Source organism: Gossypium hirsutum, chromosome D07 (assembly GCF_007990345.1).
Source record: "Gossypium hirsutum isolate 1008001.06 chromosome D07, Gossypium_hirsutum_v2.1, whole genome shotgun sequence".
Classification (NCBI taxonomy): Eukaryota; Viridiplantae; Streptophyta; class Magnoliopsida; order Malvales; family Malvaceae; genus Gossypium; species Gossypium hirsutum.
Genome location: NC_053443.1, coordinates 6,083,279 through 6,100,387, shown reverse-complemented (window position 1 = coordinate 6,100,387; position 17,109 = coordinate 6,083,279). Strand labels below are relative to the sequence as shown.

General features: G+C 33.6%; 1 long non-coding RNA gene across 1 annotated transcript; it reads left to right on the top strand.

Moving 5' to 3' along the window:
- The first annotated feature begins 13,607 nt into the window (after positions 1-13,607).
- Positions 13,608-14,379, top strand: LOC121219305 (uncharacterized). Its single transcript, XR_005915970.1, has 2 exons — positions 13,608-13,755; positions 14,024-14,379. It is a non-coding gene; the product is annotated as an uncharacterized lncRNA (long non-coding RNA).
- The last annotated feature ends 2,730 nt before the right edge of the window (positions 14,380-17,109 follow it).

Here is a 17,109-nt window from a genome sequence, read left to right as displayed (position 1 = left end):
TTCCATTTGAGTACCTGAGTACTTTAAAATTTGAAACCTATTGCCATAAACTGAAGGGTCATGTTCTTAGATTAATGGAATTGTTTGATTTTTTGGGGATAATATATAATTTGTCCAAAATTTATCTATTTATATTTAGTTGGTATTTCCGCACTTACACTGTTAGCTTGTACTGATGTGACACTACTAGTCAATCCGATGGTGCCACGTGCCGGCCTCTCAAATAAATAGATAAATTTATGTTATTTTACCATCCTATTTTTAGATTTTGATAAATAAGTCAATGCTTGAACAAATGTACGAGTAAAAATCCTTAGACAAACATCTAAAAAATGCTACATCATGTTTAAATTCAAAAGCCATCACCAGCTCATCACCTTCAAACCTTTGCTTCATCAACTCATTCGCTATATATGGCATTTAAAAACTTTCCATTAAAGATTATGCAAAGTGTTGTCTTTGAGATAGATTTAGTTGCCTAGAAATTTATTATTAGGGGTTTAGTTCGGATTAAACCCAAATAATTCATTCTGATCCAAAATATGTAATTAAGATTTTGTTCGAATCCGTACATATTTATAAATAGCTAACTTAATTCATTTAGATCCTTTTTTACTTTTTTTTATTCTATTATGTTTTAATTTAATATTTAATATTTTTTATTTTTATTAAAATTTTAAGAATAGACAACTTAACATATTTTTTTAATGTTTACATTATAATATTACATCTTATGCATGCGTGTAAATCCAATCGTTATATTTCATACTCCATTCATGTAAATCATGCCATATTTAAATAAAATTCGGGCCTTGAATGAGATTAATTAGGAGGACTTGAATTTCAATTTTTTAAGTATAAGGACTAAATCATAAATTTTATTAAAGTATAGGGACTAATAACAGTTTTTAACCTTATGCATAATCTCTTTCTTTAATGTAAATATTTCTATTAGCAATGTACTATTTTCATTTATAACATTATATGATTATGAATTACGACCCAATCACATTAAACTATAAAATCAAAACTAAATTATTTGGTCAAGATTTTGAATTTGGGTCCACGAAATTCTTCTGAGCAATTAGTTGCGGTAAAAATATCATAGAGGCCCTTATATTAAGAGTTAGATTGCATTTTGTCCCCTCTACTAAAAAATAGGTAAATTAGTCTATGTACATTAGACCAAAGAGTAAATTAATTTTTTCTGTTAGTAGTTCCATCCATTTGTACTGGTGTGGTTGACGGAACAACCAAATAGTAACACGTGGCTTGCCATGTATGGACTAATTTTTAACAGCAGAAGGGATGGAATTTTTAATAGAAAGATTAGTTGTTCTTTGATCTAACATATATGGACTAAATTATCTATATTTTTTAGTGGAGGACGCAAAATGCAATCCGACTTTTAGTACAATGACCTTTTTGATACTTTTACAAATTAATTGTAAAGTTTAAGACAAAATAATCTTTAACCAAAAACATAAAATCCACAGAGGGATCCAAATGTTACTATCAAAAGAGAAGCCTTGTAACCAAAGAACTCAAATCTAATTTGTTTTGAATAAGTCAATTATAATGTTATTGAATTCGCAAATGGCCTTCTTACAATGTTTTCTCTATCTAGAAAATCAAATAATGGGGCCTCACTTTATTTTATTTTTTCAAGAATTATCACGTTTTGTTGAAAAAAAGTTAAAATGATAAAAATGTCTACATAAATTTTTATATTTTTATTATAGGTTTATATTTAATGTATAATTTCAATAAAGTTACATAATCACTATGAACTACTAGTTTTTAGTATTATAATCAGGAAAAGCTAGAAATTTATTTAGGGGTCGAAATTAAATTATAATTTTCACGATAGTAAAAATGTAATTTCACAATTTTAATAGCCTATATCTTTATAATTTTTAAAGGATTAAATCAATTTTTTATCATTTTTAAGGGAGTCAAAATATAATTTTACCTTTACTAATATAAAAATTTAAAAATTTTATGGGGACGAGACCCTTGTCAGACCCCTAGCTACACCCTTGATTACAATACCTAAAGCAAAAAAAAAAAACTTTAATATATTTTAAAAATTTTATCACTGTGTTAAATTATGTACTTAGAATACTGATGTTAATTTTAAAATAACATATAATAACTAATGAAATGTAAGATTTGAAATTAACTACTAATAATACATGGAATATGTACAATATTAAAATTAAACATATAGATTAAATTGTGAGCAAAATAGATTTGAAATTAATTATGACTACTAAGTGAATAATTTTTTTTTAAAATTTCAAAATGTCGCAACAACCAATTTAATAAAAAAAATTAACAGTGTTAACAACTAGACCTAAATTTTAAAATTTGAAAAATAAAGAGACTAAATACAAATACAAAAAAATTAAATTTTTAATTTTCAAAAAGTATAAAGACTATAACCACATCTTAACCTTATTATTATAAGACTAAAAGAAAGTCAAACCGAGTCTTTATTAGTACTCATTCCTTGTTCTTCAAGTTGTTTTGTTACTTCTAGTACAAGAATGACATCATTGGTGGCGTTTCTAGATTCAACTAATCTTAAATTAAGTCAAAAAGGATAATATATATAAATGAATATATAATAATATTTATATCCCTTTAAAAGTTGATGATGTCATACTATTTTATTAATATCTAAAAATTATATATTTTAAGATAATTTTAAAATAAATTACTCCCATAAATAAATTATCTAAATGTTGTATTTAATGACATTTTTTCATAAAATTTTGAATTTCTTTTTTTTTTCAAATTTATATACAAGTTAGAAGGTATCTAAATTTTGGAACACAAGAAAAGTAATGTGTTAGATGGATTTTTTTAAAGAGTGTTTCGAACGGTACCAATTGATAGTAGCATTTGGTACGCAGAAAAATTATCATGTTTTGGCAAATTCTGGAAACAAATATATTTGGGTTATAATTTCTTTAGTTGGTTGAAGTACTTGTCAACTCATCCTTGATATCCAAGTTACTTTTAGCAAAAGATCTTGAAGATTTGTTTGGATTAGATCGAAGTAATATCATCCCTTATCTTATGGATTGGATCGACTCAAGACCAATAAAGGAAAGATATCAAATTGATTGAAGACTTATCTTGTGGAATTCCGAAGATATTATGTGTGTTGTTTATCTTATTTATTTTCATGGATAATTAATTACAACAGAATAAGTATGCTAACAAGTCTCGTTCACTTATATATTATTAGAACTAGTGTAAGCACTTAACTTTGTTTAGTAAGGAATGTTTTTGTAAGTGCATTATATTGTAATAATCAAGTGTGGGACTTGGTTAAAGTTGTAAATTTTCAAGAAGAAAAATTTAGAGGGAAGATATTTAAATCTTAGGTGGTGAGTGGTAGATGTTGAAATCACTTATTGTACGATGTACTAAAATAGCAAATATTCTCTCGAAACAAGGTTCCGTAGATGTAAAGAAATCAGATTGCGTAAAGTAGTTGAAATTGGTAAAATCTACCTTCAAATATCAATTTGAATTCAACACAATACATAGTTTGAATTTGATTAGTCTAATTAACACGTGAAAAAGAAAAAGAAACAAAACAATTTCACCTAAGTTTTCCTGATGTTAAGAGATAAGACGCAACAATGAAGGTTCTAAAAAATTGGATTTATTGTCAACGCTCATCTAATCTGATGGCACCATAAATATTGGAACTTATTTGGTTATTAATTTTACTGCTTTCTAATGCGTTGTGTTGTGTGTGATTTACATTAATTTTTTAAATATTATATTTTTTTAATTATAATAATTACATAATATTTTTAACAAATTTAAAATCATGACTAATTAACATTATTAATTAAGTGATAATTAATATTGTCGAAACCGTTTTTTTGAAAACAAAAATTTAGTTGTCGACTTTTAAAAATAAAACTGGAGTCGCCACCGATCCTTTATTAGGGTGTGATCGGCTCACCTTAAAAATTATTTTGGCCTACGAATTTTGAGAAAACGAGTTCGGGAGTCAGTTACGCACGAGGAAGGGTTAGCACCCTCGTAACGCCCAAAATCGGTACCAAATTGACTATTTGATGTCTTAGTGTCGAAAGTTAAAAAGATTTTAAAATAAGCTTGAATGATGAAATTTGCAAAAGGATAACCAATTGTTCAAGTCATGTAAAGAAATCGAGTCCCAATACGTTAGGGTACAATTCCTCATAATCCCCGAACTTTGAATATCCACTTTTATTTTTATGCGAAAATCTTCATTTTGAGAAAGTAACGTGCCACATCCAATACGTTAGGACACAACAAGTTAAGTTTCCAAAAATGATTTTTATACTCATGCATTCTGAATAAAGAATGTCCTCGGTTATTTAAGATTAACAAAGAAAATCAGAACCCAATACGTTAGGGCTCAATTTCCCTCGAAAATCCCAAACTTCGGATATTGCTTTTATTCAGAAAAAACCTTTGAATCAAGAAAATAACTTTAATGTATGGTTAAAACCCAAACTATATTTTCAAAAAGGATATGTTAAAAAAAATAATGTACAATATGATACAAATACTTTAATTTAAAGCATATATGACTAAATATTTACAAACATATATACAAGTACAATATACAAGTAAATTTATAAATACATGTACGCATATATATACCTAACACACGCATGCAAGTATACATGAAAAAGAAGGAATGGAATATATCAAACAACAAATAAAAATACATGTATTGAAAATAAAATAAAAGTATAAAAATATGCATATATATATTTACAAAATAAAAAGAAATGTACAAGTGTGTATATATATATAATATAAAATATATAAAAGTTTAAAAGAGAGAAAAATAAAATCAAATAAAAAGAAATAAAATGTATGCGAAACATATGCCTGCATTTTTTTAAAGCTTAAGAACATATATATATACTAGTAAAAAAAATATAAAAAAAAAGAGTTATACGTTTGTAAAAGTAAAAAAAAAATGAAACCGAAATATAAAAACGATATGTATATATGTACATGAAAATAATGAATATATTAGTAATAATAATAGACAATAATAGTAATAATAAACAAGTAATAGTACCATAAAACAATAATAACGTAAAAAAATAGTTTTTTAAAAAAAGGATTAAATTGAATAAAAGACGAAAAAAATAGGGGCGAATTCAAAAATAAATAAAAAGGGATCAACTCGAACGCGCGAGCAGCAATGGGGGACTAAGAGGGAAATTAATCCCACCCTCCAAAACGCTGCTCAGCATGGGACTGAATTGAAGCAAAACTAAAATCTGTGACCCAATTTAAAAAAAAAGTAAAATAGGATTTAATTGAAAGGCGGCGCAAAAGGGAGGGCCTAAGTACAAAATTTTCCCATCTGACGTCAGAACGCGCGGATCCTCCCCTCCGGGTCGGGTCACCGCGCGGGTCTGGCAATTTAAAACGGCGCCGTTTTAATTTTGTTATAAATTAAAAAAAAATAGAAAAAGAATTAGGGAAAAATCTGTTTTCCCTTTCCCTGAAGCAGACTGCTTCTTTAGGGTTTTATCAACCCTTCAGCGCCGCCGTTTTCAAGAACCCACACGGCCTCCGTCGATGCCCAGTCTCCAATCGCGACGGAGAGGGCACCAACTCGGCGATTTCGGCGAAAAGGTAAGTTTCCTCTTCCCTCTTTTCTTTATATTTTTAATGAAAAAATAAATCGAAACAAGAATAGACAAAATAAAAAAACTCGATTCACCTTCAAAAAAAAATGTTTTGTATTCTCTGTGTTTTTTTCCGTATATCTTTCCTTTTTACAGATTTTCGCCCCCTCATTTACATATTAAAAATGGCCTTTTATAGGCTGAAAACAAAAAGAAATCAAATTATTTTCTGCTTGTTTTTCTCCTTCGGACTCTTTGAGTCCATGTTCGCAGGCATCGTGGCTGTTGAGTGCGTGCGGCGCGCGCGGAGCAGCAAGCGCGATGTGCGGGAGCAACTGGCGCTATGTGCGGCGCTTGCAGAGGGGCGGTTGCGGCTTGTGGCAAAGGCAGGGAAGCTGCTTAGGGTTTCTGCTAACTGTTTTAGGTGTATTGGGCTAGGGTTTATGTTGGGTAGTGTATTGGGTCAATTGGGCCGTAACAAAATTGGACTGAAACATTAAGCCCTTGTTTCTGTTTGGTTTTTATTCATTTAACGGGCCGGGCAGAAATTGGGCCCTACAGTTGCCCCTCTTTGCTCGTTGTCGTGTAACGGGAACAGAGCAAAGACTACAAGGCCCAATTGTGCCCGGTCGTGCTGGACTTTGGTGTTCTTCTACTTCAAGTATCATTGTTCCTTCCTACTGTATCTTCAGAGGTATAAGAACCAGTGCTTCAATCCACCCCACTGGAATGTCGATGAGATAGGATTCACACGTTGTAGCTTCTCAAAAGCAAAATTTGTTATCTTTAATCTGCTCCACTGCAACTTCAGGGAGATAAGACTTGTAGCTTTAACTTATTCTGCTACAATTTAAAGATAAATCTTGATGTGATCTGCTCTACTGCAACTTCAAAGAGATAAGATCTGTGGTTTTAATCCGCTCTACTGCAACTTCAGAAAGATAGGATTGATTTCTTCTGTCTATTCCACTGTTGCCCTGGAAGATAGAATTGCTGGCTTCAATGTACTCCACTGTAACCTCAGGGAGGTAAAATCTACCATCTTCGATCTGCTTCACTATCTATGCAGGAAGGCAAGATCTGAAATCTTCAATCTATTCCGCTGCTGCCCAGGGAAGTAGAATTACTGGCTTCAATGTACTCCACTGTAACCACAGGGAGGTAAAATTCACCATCTTTGATCTGCTCCACTACTGCTTGGGGAGACAAGATCTGAAATCTTTAATCTATTCCGCTGCTGCCCAGGGAGGTAGAATTACTGGCTTCAATGTACTCCACTGCAACTTCAGGGAGGTAAAATCCGCCATCTTCGACCTGCTCTACTACTGCTTAGGGAGGCAAGATCTGAAATCTTCAATCTATTCCGCTGCTGCCTAGGGAAGTAGAATTACCGGCTTCAATGTACTCCACTGTAACCACAGGGAGGTAAAATCTGCCATCTTTGACCTGCTCCACTACTGCTTAGGGAGATAAGATCTGTAATCTTCAATCTATTCCACTGTTGCCCAGGGAGATAGAATTAGTGGCTTCAATGTACTCCACTGTAACCTCAGGGAGGTAAAATCCACCATTTTCAATCTGCTCTACTACTGCTTAGGGAGATAAGATCTATAATCTTCAAACTGCTCCCCTGTCTCCGAGGGAGGCGAGGTTGGTGTCTTCGATCTGCTTCACTGTCGATGCAGGAAGGTAAGATTTGTTATCATCACTGATCTGTTCTCTGGGGAACATGACCTGTATAATGAACTTTATGAACCTAATTATGCCTAGTGATTAGGATGTCATGATCAAAATGAATCAAATGCTTCTAACTATACATGTATGAATGACATTTGAATGAATGCAGAATGTCATGAAAATGATATTTTAACACTTGGGTTATTATTACTCCAAGTTTATTAAGGTTTCATCACTAATGTGTTATAACACCTTCTTGCTCAGCTGGCGTCTCCAAAGAAACACTTGACCGGATTGCCCCAACTGTAAACTTCCAAGTTTGATCCACTGGGATGCAAAATTTGTACCATCTTTCTCCCGTTGTAACCCAAGAGTAAAAAGATTTGACCTTTTCTCAATCATCTGTTATCACAATTCAAGGATACAGGATGTGAAACTTTTTGGTCTCTTACACCATTCCCAGGATGTTGTACCAAATGCTCATGCACAAATGAAAAAATCTTCTCCAAGAACAACTTCTTCTTATTATTCAGTGGTCATTGCTTGCTTGTTCATTGAAGCTTTGTCACCAACACGACATCTTGCCATTTTGTTCAAGTAATACTTTAGACAATAAAATTCAAAGGGATAGTCTTAATTTAGACTCTTCTTTATCAGATTTCCAACCTGGTGCGTTCTAAACAATAGTCCTATTTCAGGTTCCTGTATTATTTAGAAACTTCTAGAGTAATATGCAAAACTTCCATTGTGAAAGTTTTATTAGTCCATTAATCATTATTCTAATGCAACATGCTTGCAAAAAAAAGATCATGGATAAGAATTGAGTTGGTTCTGAGCATAGCTCGAAATGAATAAGTTGTCAAAGATAATAAAGATGGATAACAAAGAAATTGATTTAGGAACGCATATCTTGGAAATGAATGAAGTGTTCCAAGAATAACAAAAAATAATATAAGGATTAGGTGCCCCAAATATCGCAGCTTGAACTTTGCTGTACAAACTTTCTGAAGATTATTCTGAGTTTGACATGTGTTTAGGAGTACTTTGTCGATGCCCCAAGATGTCGCCTACCATTTCCTGTTGATTTAGGTATAGCAAGACCATTGCATGCCCCATTCTAATCAATATTTGAGCCGCCCTTTTCGGGTTTTCAACTCAAATCCCCTTTGGTCTAAGGCGCCCTTTGCGGGTTTTCACCTTAGCCTCTCCATTTTCCTCTTTTTCTCTTTTTCTCTTTTTATTTTTTTGGACTCAAAGCACCCTTTGTGGGTTTTCACCTTGGTCATCTCATTCTTTAAGTGGAGTATTTCCTGACTAAACCTGAGTTTACAGGACTTTGCAGGTTTATCATCCATCTCGCTCAAAATCAAAGCTCCTTTGGAAAAGACCTTCTCTATAGCATAATGTTTTTCCCAATTTGGCATCCGTTATATTTTTGTAGAGTGAGGATCTTCTTCAGCATTAGGTTGCCATCGTGAAATTCTCTAGGACAAACCTTTTGCTATAGGCTCGCATCATTCATTTCTTAGTACATCTGACCCTGATGAATAGTTTCTAGCCTTTTTCTTCAATTAAGTTCAACTAATCGTGTCGAGATTGGATCTTTATCCTACTTCAGCTCAGTCAAAACTCGAAGAGAAGGAATTTCAACTTTAATGAAAAAAACGTGATAAACTAAAAAGAGTGGCATTGCCCCGGTAGAGTTTTCACTGCACTATTCATGATATTCACCTTGAACATAATGTAAATTTCTGATATCGGGCTGTTGTTCAAATTGCAATGACAGCGCTTAAACTGGGTACATCCTGGTATGACCATGTGAAGGCATCTTTGAATGCTTGAAGTAACTCAGCAACGTCTTGCTTTGTTTTTTCGATCATGCATGTTCCCTTAAGGTCACAGTTTCTATTGTCTCCTCATGAGGTAAAATTTCCTTCCTGCTCTACCATCCTTAATAAGTCCAGAAATAAGCTACAATCCATGTCATCTTCAAAGTTGTGAGATCCCTCTAAACACATGTCTCACTCAAAAGGAGATTCTGGGTCTGTTGCAGCATCACTCATGTCATTGATATTTGGGGACCCATAGTGGGTACCGAAGAATATACAAAAGAATGTATGAGTAATATGAATAAATGAATGAATAATTTGGCAGAAAAAATTTGAAAGAATGGAAAAAAACGTAAAGAATGAAAGAGCATTTGCTCAAAGATGATTGCAATAATGTATTTCATTAAAATAATAATGTTTAGACGTGAGCCTATCTCACAAAGAAATTCTTATTGCTTCTAGGCTGAAAGCAACAAGTGTGTTCTGAACATTACTCTAACAGACTCTAAATACTACAGGGTTTCCTTTGCAGTCCAACTATTTAGAACATTCCCAGGTTTATAAAGGGCGAACATCTAACAAGATCTCTTCTCCAGTTGTTTCTTCGTGTTCGGCACTGATGTGAACATTTCCCAACATTTCCTCATTCATCGCAGTCCCTTCATTATCCGTATGATTGAGTAGCGGGTTTTCTGTACTGAATGAATCTTCAAATTTGACAATGCCTATATTGATAAACTGTTCGACCAGCTTTCTAAAGGCAGTGCAATTTTCTATAGAATGCCCCGTAATTCCCGCATGATAGTCACATTGCGCATTTGTGTCGTACCATTTGGGGTACGGAGGTTGTAAAGGCTTCAAGTAGAAAGGGGAGACAACATGTGCGTCAAATAAACTTTGATACAGCTCCTGGTACGACATTGGGATTGGTGCAAATTGAGACTTCTTAATGTTTTGCTTTGTGCCAAATTCTTGTCTTGGGGGGATCTGATGGCCAATAGTAACCATCTTTGGCTGGTTTGCGGTAATCGGCTTTGAATAACTCTCGTTATACCTACCCACATTATTCATCTCATTTTTCCTCTTCCTCGAGACTTTTGAAGTATTGTCTTGGGAGTTCCACTCTTGCCTATTCCGTTTGCAACGATCTTCAAATTGTTTTGAAAACTCTAACTTCGCCTGTTTTGTTTCTGCTAGATCATTGAGGACAACAGGATTAGTTAGATTGCCCCTAAGATTGGAACCTGAGCCTGTCGCGAAATTCACCGGTGTCGAGGTATTGGTCTGGTACTGTGGTCGAATGTTAACAGTTACCCTTTGTGGATATGTGTTTGGTTGTGCTTGGATGTTTGTTGGGGTAAAGCCTGGAAGATATGCAGGGCCTTCATTATCATTCCCAAAGTGGACCACTGGGTTTTTTTCTTTTCCTAACCTCATATCCAATAACTGGGTTAACTGGCTCATCAAATTTCTTTGGATTTCTAGCATCTGATCCTTCATATCTTGTTGAAATTTGGCCAATTGCTCTAGCATCTGTATTTGCATCAGCTCTAATCTCTCCAAACTTTGTTCCATTCTTTTAGTTTCTGTTTGGATACCGCAGGAATGTTGGTTTTTTAGCTGAAATAAATTTACTCAATTAGGGTCTTTTAATGGTCCTTAATGCACGTAATGTTGTGTAATGCAAATGCATGAAATGAATGCGAAAAGAGACGTTGATTCTTGGTTCAATTCTATTAGAACAAATTTACTAGAAAACAAATCTCTTTACATAAAGCAGATATATATACGATTTTACCCTTATAGGCGGAGTCATTCGATCCTCTTCTTCATTCAAGCATTAAGATAAATCTCACGAACTCTTCAAAAGGGATGTCTCTTCTATCTCATTTTTACTTGATCCGGGCCGTGACTCGTTGCTCCTTTATCGTCGTGATGCTCGTTGGCTTCCCTTTAAAAAAAGGTTCAGCGACTCTCGAATAATCTTCGTCAGCTTCAGTCTTCGGGCAACGGAGCAATGGTTGTGTAGTCCTCCATTAAACTATTATCTTTCTCTTGTTGTATTTTCTCGGAACATATTCGGGCAACCGTATTATTTTCCACTTTATCAAGAAACCCATTTCCTTATGACAAGCTCTCTATTTAACAACCGAACGTGAATCAACACCTCTTTTTATGATGAAAATGCAATGCAATCATGATGTCATGCAATCAAAACAAAATAAACCCAAGTCAGTATCACACCAAAAAGATATAATCCAATACAAACATGAAATAGCAAGAGCATTTATTCAGGAATCCCCTAGGGTTTGGTATAGCTCTACCTAGGGTTTGGTATAGCTCTACCTAGGGCAAGTTCCCAAAGCTCACTATATGAGGCTTAGTTTCTAGAGTAAGGGTACCCGAACTAGCAGATTCCTCGATCCTCACCCATTATAGGCTCATATGGATCAAGTTCAGTTCAGGGGGATACATTTCCCTATGGCTGCACGGAGATGAAAATCTCACGAAGACATAGGTACGGATGTATCCCAGAAGCGGTCCACTACCCTGCACGGAGGTGAAGACCTCACGAAGGACTAGTTTCTCGCTCTCACTTAAAGGGTAAAACTGACCATGTAATGCAAAATGTAAATGCAAATACAAAGTTGCTAACACCATGATGGGAAAGAAAAAAAAATCAATGAGTATGAAGGGAACTCATGAATTTCTTTAAAAAACTTTTGATTCCCGACACAAAGACAAACATAATCAGTTTATGGCTCGACTCTCTAAAGTCCCCAGTGGAGTCGCCAAGCTGTCGAAACCGTTTTTTTGAAAACAAAAATTTAGTTGTCGACTTTTAAAAATAAAACTGGAGTCGCCACCGATCCTTTATTAGGGTGTGATCGGCACACCTCAAAAATTATTTTGGCCTAAGAATTTTGAGAAAACGAGTTCGGGAGTCAGTTACGCACGAAAAAGCGTTAGCACCCTCGTAACGCCCAAAATCGGTACCAAATTGACTATTTGATGTCTTAGTGTCGAAAGTTAAAAAGATTTTAAAATAAGCTTGAATGATGAAATTTGCAAAAGGATAACCAATTGTTCAAGTCATGTAAAGAAATCGAGTCCCAATACGTTAGGGTACAATTCCTCATAATCCCCGAACTTTGAATATCCACTTTTATTTTTATGCGAAAATCTTCATTTTGAGAAAGTAACGTGCCACATCCAATACGTTAGGACACAACAAGTTAAGTTTCCCAAAATGATTTTTATACTCATGCATTCTGAATAAAGAATGTCCTCGGTTATTTAAGATTAACAAAGAAAATCAGAACCCAATACGTTAGGGCTCAATTTCCCTCGAAAATCCCAAACTTCGAATATTGCTTTTATTCAGAAAAAAACCTTTGAATCAAGAAAATAACTTTAATGTATGGTTAAAACCCAAACTATATTTTCAAAAAGGATATGTTAAAAAAAATAATGTACAATATGATAAAAATACTTTAATTTAAAGCATATATGACTAAATATTTACAAGCATATATACAAGTACAATATACGAGTAAATTTACGAATACATGTACGCATATATATACCTAACACACGTATGCAAGTATACATGAAAAATAAGGAATGGAATATATCAAACAACAAATAAAAATACATGTATTGAAAATAAAATAAAAGTATAAAAATATGCATATATATATTTACAAAATAAAAAGAAATGTATAAGTGTATATATATATAAAATATAAAATATATAAAAGTTTAAAAGAGAGAAAAATAAAATCAAATAAAAAGAAATAAAATGTATGCGAAACATATGCCTGCATTTTTTTAAAGCTTAAGAACATATATATATACTAGTAAAAAAATATAAAAAAAAAAAGAGTTATACGTTTGTAAAAGTAAAAAAAAAATGAAACCGAAATATAAAAACGATATGTATATATGTACATGAAAATAATGAATATATTAGTAATAGTAATAGACAATAATAGTAATAATAAACAAGTAATAGTACCATAAAACAATAATAATGTAAAAAAATAGTTTTTTAAAAAAAGGATTAAATTGAATAAAAGATGAAAAAAATAGGGGCGAATTCAAAAATAAATAAAAAGGGATCAACTCGAACGCGCGAGCAGCAATGGGGGACTAAGAGGGAAATTAATCCCACCCTCCAAAACGCTGCGCAGCATGGGACTGAATTGAAGCAAAACTAAAATCTGTGACCCAATTTAAAAAAAAAGTAAAACAGGATTTAATTGAAAGGCGGCGCAAAAGGGAGGGCCTAAGTGCGAAATTTTCCCATCTGACGTCAGAACGCGCGGATCCTCCCCTCCGGGTCGGGTCACCGCGCGGGTCTGGCCATTTAAAACGGCGTCGTTTTAATTTTGTTATAAATTAAAAAAAATAGAAAAAGAATTAGGGAAAAATCTGTTTTCCCTTTCCCTGAAGCAGACTGCTTCTTTAGGGTTTTATCAACCCTTCAGCGCCGCCGTTTTCAAGAACCCACACGGCCTCCGTCGATGCCCAGTCTCCAATCGCGACGGAGAAGGCACCAACTCGGCGATTTCGGCGAAAAGGTAAGTTTCCTCTTCCCTCTTTTCTTTATATTTTTAATGAAAAAATAAATCGAAACAAGAATAGACAAAATAAAAAAACTCGATTCACCTTAAAAAAAAATGTTTTGTATTCTCTGTGTTTTTTTCCGTATATCTTTCCTTTTTACAGATTTTCGCCCCCCCCTCATTTACATATTAAAAATGGCCTTTTATAGGCTGAAAAGAAAAAGAAATCAAATTATTTTCTGCTTGTTTTTCTCCTTCGGACTCTTTGAGTCCATGTTCGCAGGCATCGTGGCTGTTGAGTGCGTGCGGCGCGCGCGGAGCAGCAAGCGCGATGTGCGGGAGCAACTGGCGCGATGTGCGGCGGTTGCAGAGGGGCGGTTGCGGCTTGTGGCGACGGCAGGGAAGCTGCTTAGGGTTTCTGCTAACTGTTTTAGGTGTATTGGGCTAGGGTTTATGTTGGGTAGTGTATTGGGTCAATTGGGCCATAACAAAATTGGACTGAAACATTAAGCCCTTGTTTCTGTTTGATTTTTATTCATTTAACGGGTCGGGCAGAAATTGGGCCCTACAAATATGTTTAGAATTTTATTCAAGTAATAACTCTATTTTACATCAATAAAATTAACACAACTTTTTTTTATGTCAAAACAATTTGACTAACAATTGTAAATTATAATTATAATTACCATAAATTTTTTCCCTATTTTTTATGCTTAGAGCTCTATTTTAAAATCAGCACAACTATTTTAATTGATAATTGTAACTGTAATTTTAATTATTTTTAAATGTGTAATTATCACAAAGATGGTTTCATGTGCTCTGATTCATTATTGATACAGGAGCACTTCCAAAGTGTTTCAAAGAGGGGAAGGGTTATCTTGACGTAGGTCTGCTTCTGGCCTAGATCAACCTAAGTTAAATGGAGCTTCTACGATCCTGATTAAAAAGTTAAACATGAAACTTCATACACCTTAAGATTCATAGGACGAAAAGAGCATTTTTGAGGTCTTTATACTCTTTATGTCTAGCATTGAATAGACCGGGTATTCACCCTATCAATATTTCAAATCGATGATGGGTTTGATTCGAATCTTGCCTAAACGGCACCCGAATCGGACCGGACTATTTGTCAGGCTATTATTCTCTTGTTTTTTTTCTTCAAAGTAATGGAGTAAGACAACAATTTCTTAAAAATATTAATTCTTTTGATTGCGTGATAGACTTAGTTGAAAAACATTAGTGCATGTGTAAACGAGGTGCTCTACCAACTAAGCTATAGCCCTTGTGTTTGTAATACATATTTTATCATATTATGTAGATAATTTCTATTGTCAAGATCAATATTACATGCTCCAACATCATAATCATACCCTTTTGGTCGATTTGATTGACATTACTTAGAAGTAATATTGGATTTATAATCCATTAATGTAATAGGTTTCTTTTCTTTCTCTTTATGATTCTTTATGATAATAAATGACTTATTTAATTCAACGATTAGAATATTGCTTTCATACGGCGAGAGTCATTGGTTTAAATTCAATAATAGGTTTAGGGTTTATTGATCCCGATGTCTGATAAGCCATAAAAGTAGCATGTTTTTAATCCCATTTTTGATGCGTTTTTGGATGATTTATTATGTTTATTGATCCCGATGTCCGACAAGCCATAAAAGTTTCATGTTTTTAATCCCATTCTTGATGCGTTTTTGGAAGATTTATTATGTAAATTAGTGAATTTGATGCTCCTAATCCTTTAAATTCATGTTTCTATACTCAGGTGAGTATAGGGGAGCGAAAGGAGTGAAAAACAAGCCAAAATCAAGCAAAAAGAGCTGTTCCAGCATCTATACGGCCTGAGCATTTCCACACGGGCAGTTCACACACCCGTGTGAGCCATACGGGTTGCCCACATGCCCATGTGCCAACCCGTGTCGATTTCACATCTTGTTTCCCTTTTACGCGAAAAAACCCAATTTTTAGAGCTTCTAAGCATTCTAAAGTTTATAAATAAATATTAGAAGATGAACTAAGGGAGCACACGGAGAAGATTAAAGAAATTACTCAAAGAACACCATCGGAGCCAACTCAGAAGTGGATCTCCTTCAAGATTGAAGATCTCCTTTTAACTTCTTTTTGAAGTTTATTTGAATTTCTTTATGTGTTGTAGTTTTTTTTACTTCGAGATGTTTTTTTTCTTCAGATTATGAGCTAAATTCCCTAGATACTTAGGGAAGATGAAACCTATGACGAATCTTATTATTTGATTTCTAAATTACATGATAAATACTTGATTCTTGTTCTCAATTATGTATGCATATTTCGTGTTTTAATATTTTAGGGATATTAATTCATGTTTAATGTTCTTATTTCAGTGGAGCAAAAGTCCTTGTTTAAGAGTAGATCTAGCATAATTGCGTAGAGTTGCATGCAATCCTAGAAATAGGACGACATAAATCTACCGGATTAGAGTCAAATCTAAAAGAGGTGTCAAAACCATTTTTTTATAAAACGGGGTCGACCTTAATTTTGAAAATGAAAACGAACATGGGAGTTGCCACCAATCCTTTTTGATGAGGTGTGATCGGGTCACCTCAGAAAATGGTTATTTTTAATAATCGGTTCGATTTATTAAAACAACACTTTTTTGGTCTATAAAATTTAGAAAGACGGGTTCGAGAGTCGGTTACGCACGAGGAAGGATTAGCACCCTCGTAACGCCCAAAAAATTGGTACCTAGTTGATTAATTAGTGTCTTAATATAAAAAATGTGCAAAGATTTTAAAATAAGATCCTTGTATTAAAAAACTTGTATAAATCAAATTACCCGTTAAGACCCTCTCATTTTGGAGAGAGAAAATGTCACACCCAATGAGTTAGGGCATGATATTTCACCTCCTCAAAAATGAGCTTGTCTTAAAAACTCATGCAATAAAATTTAAAAAGATATTTAATTGTTTAAGTCAGATGAAGAAATCATAGCCCAATACGTTAGGACACAATTTCTCAAAATTCCAAACATTGAATATTGCCTTTATTATTTTTTAGAAAAATCCTCATCTCGAGAAAACAACATGTCATATCCAATGCGTTAGGACACAACGTATCGAATTCCCTGATAATGAGCTTTTTATTTATGTGTTTTGATTAAAGAACATTCTCGATTATTTGGATTCAACGAGAAAAATTGGAACCCAATACGTTAGGGCTCAATCCTCTCGAAGATCCCAAATACTGAATATTGCATTATCTTGAAAGCTTTTGAATAAAATGATTCCAAAACTTAAACCATATTAAGCATAATTTTTGAGCAAATAAAGCATGATGGAAATGATAATATGCAATGCGAAGTAATAATTCGTAAACCAAA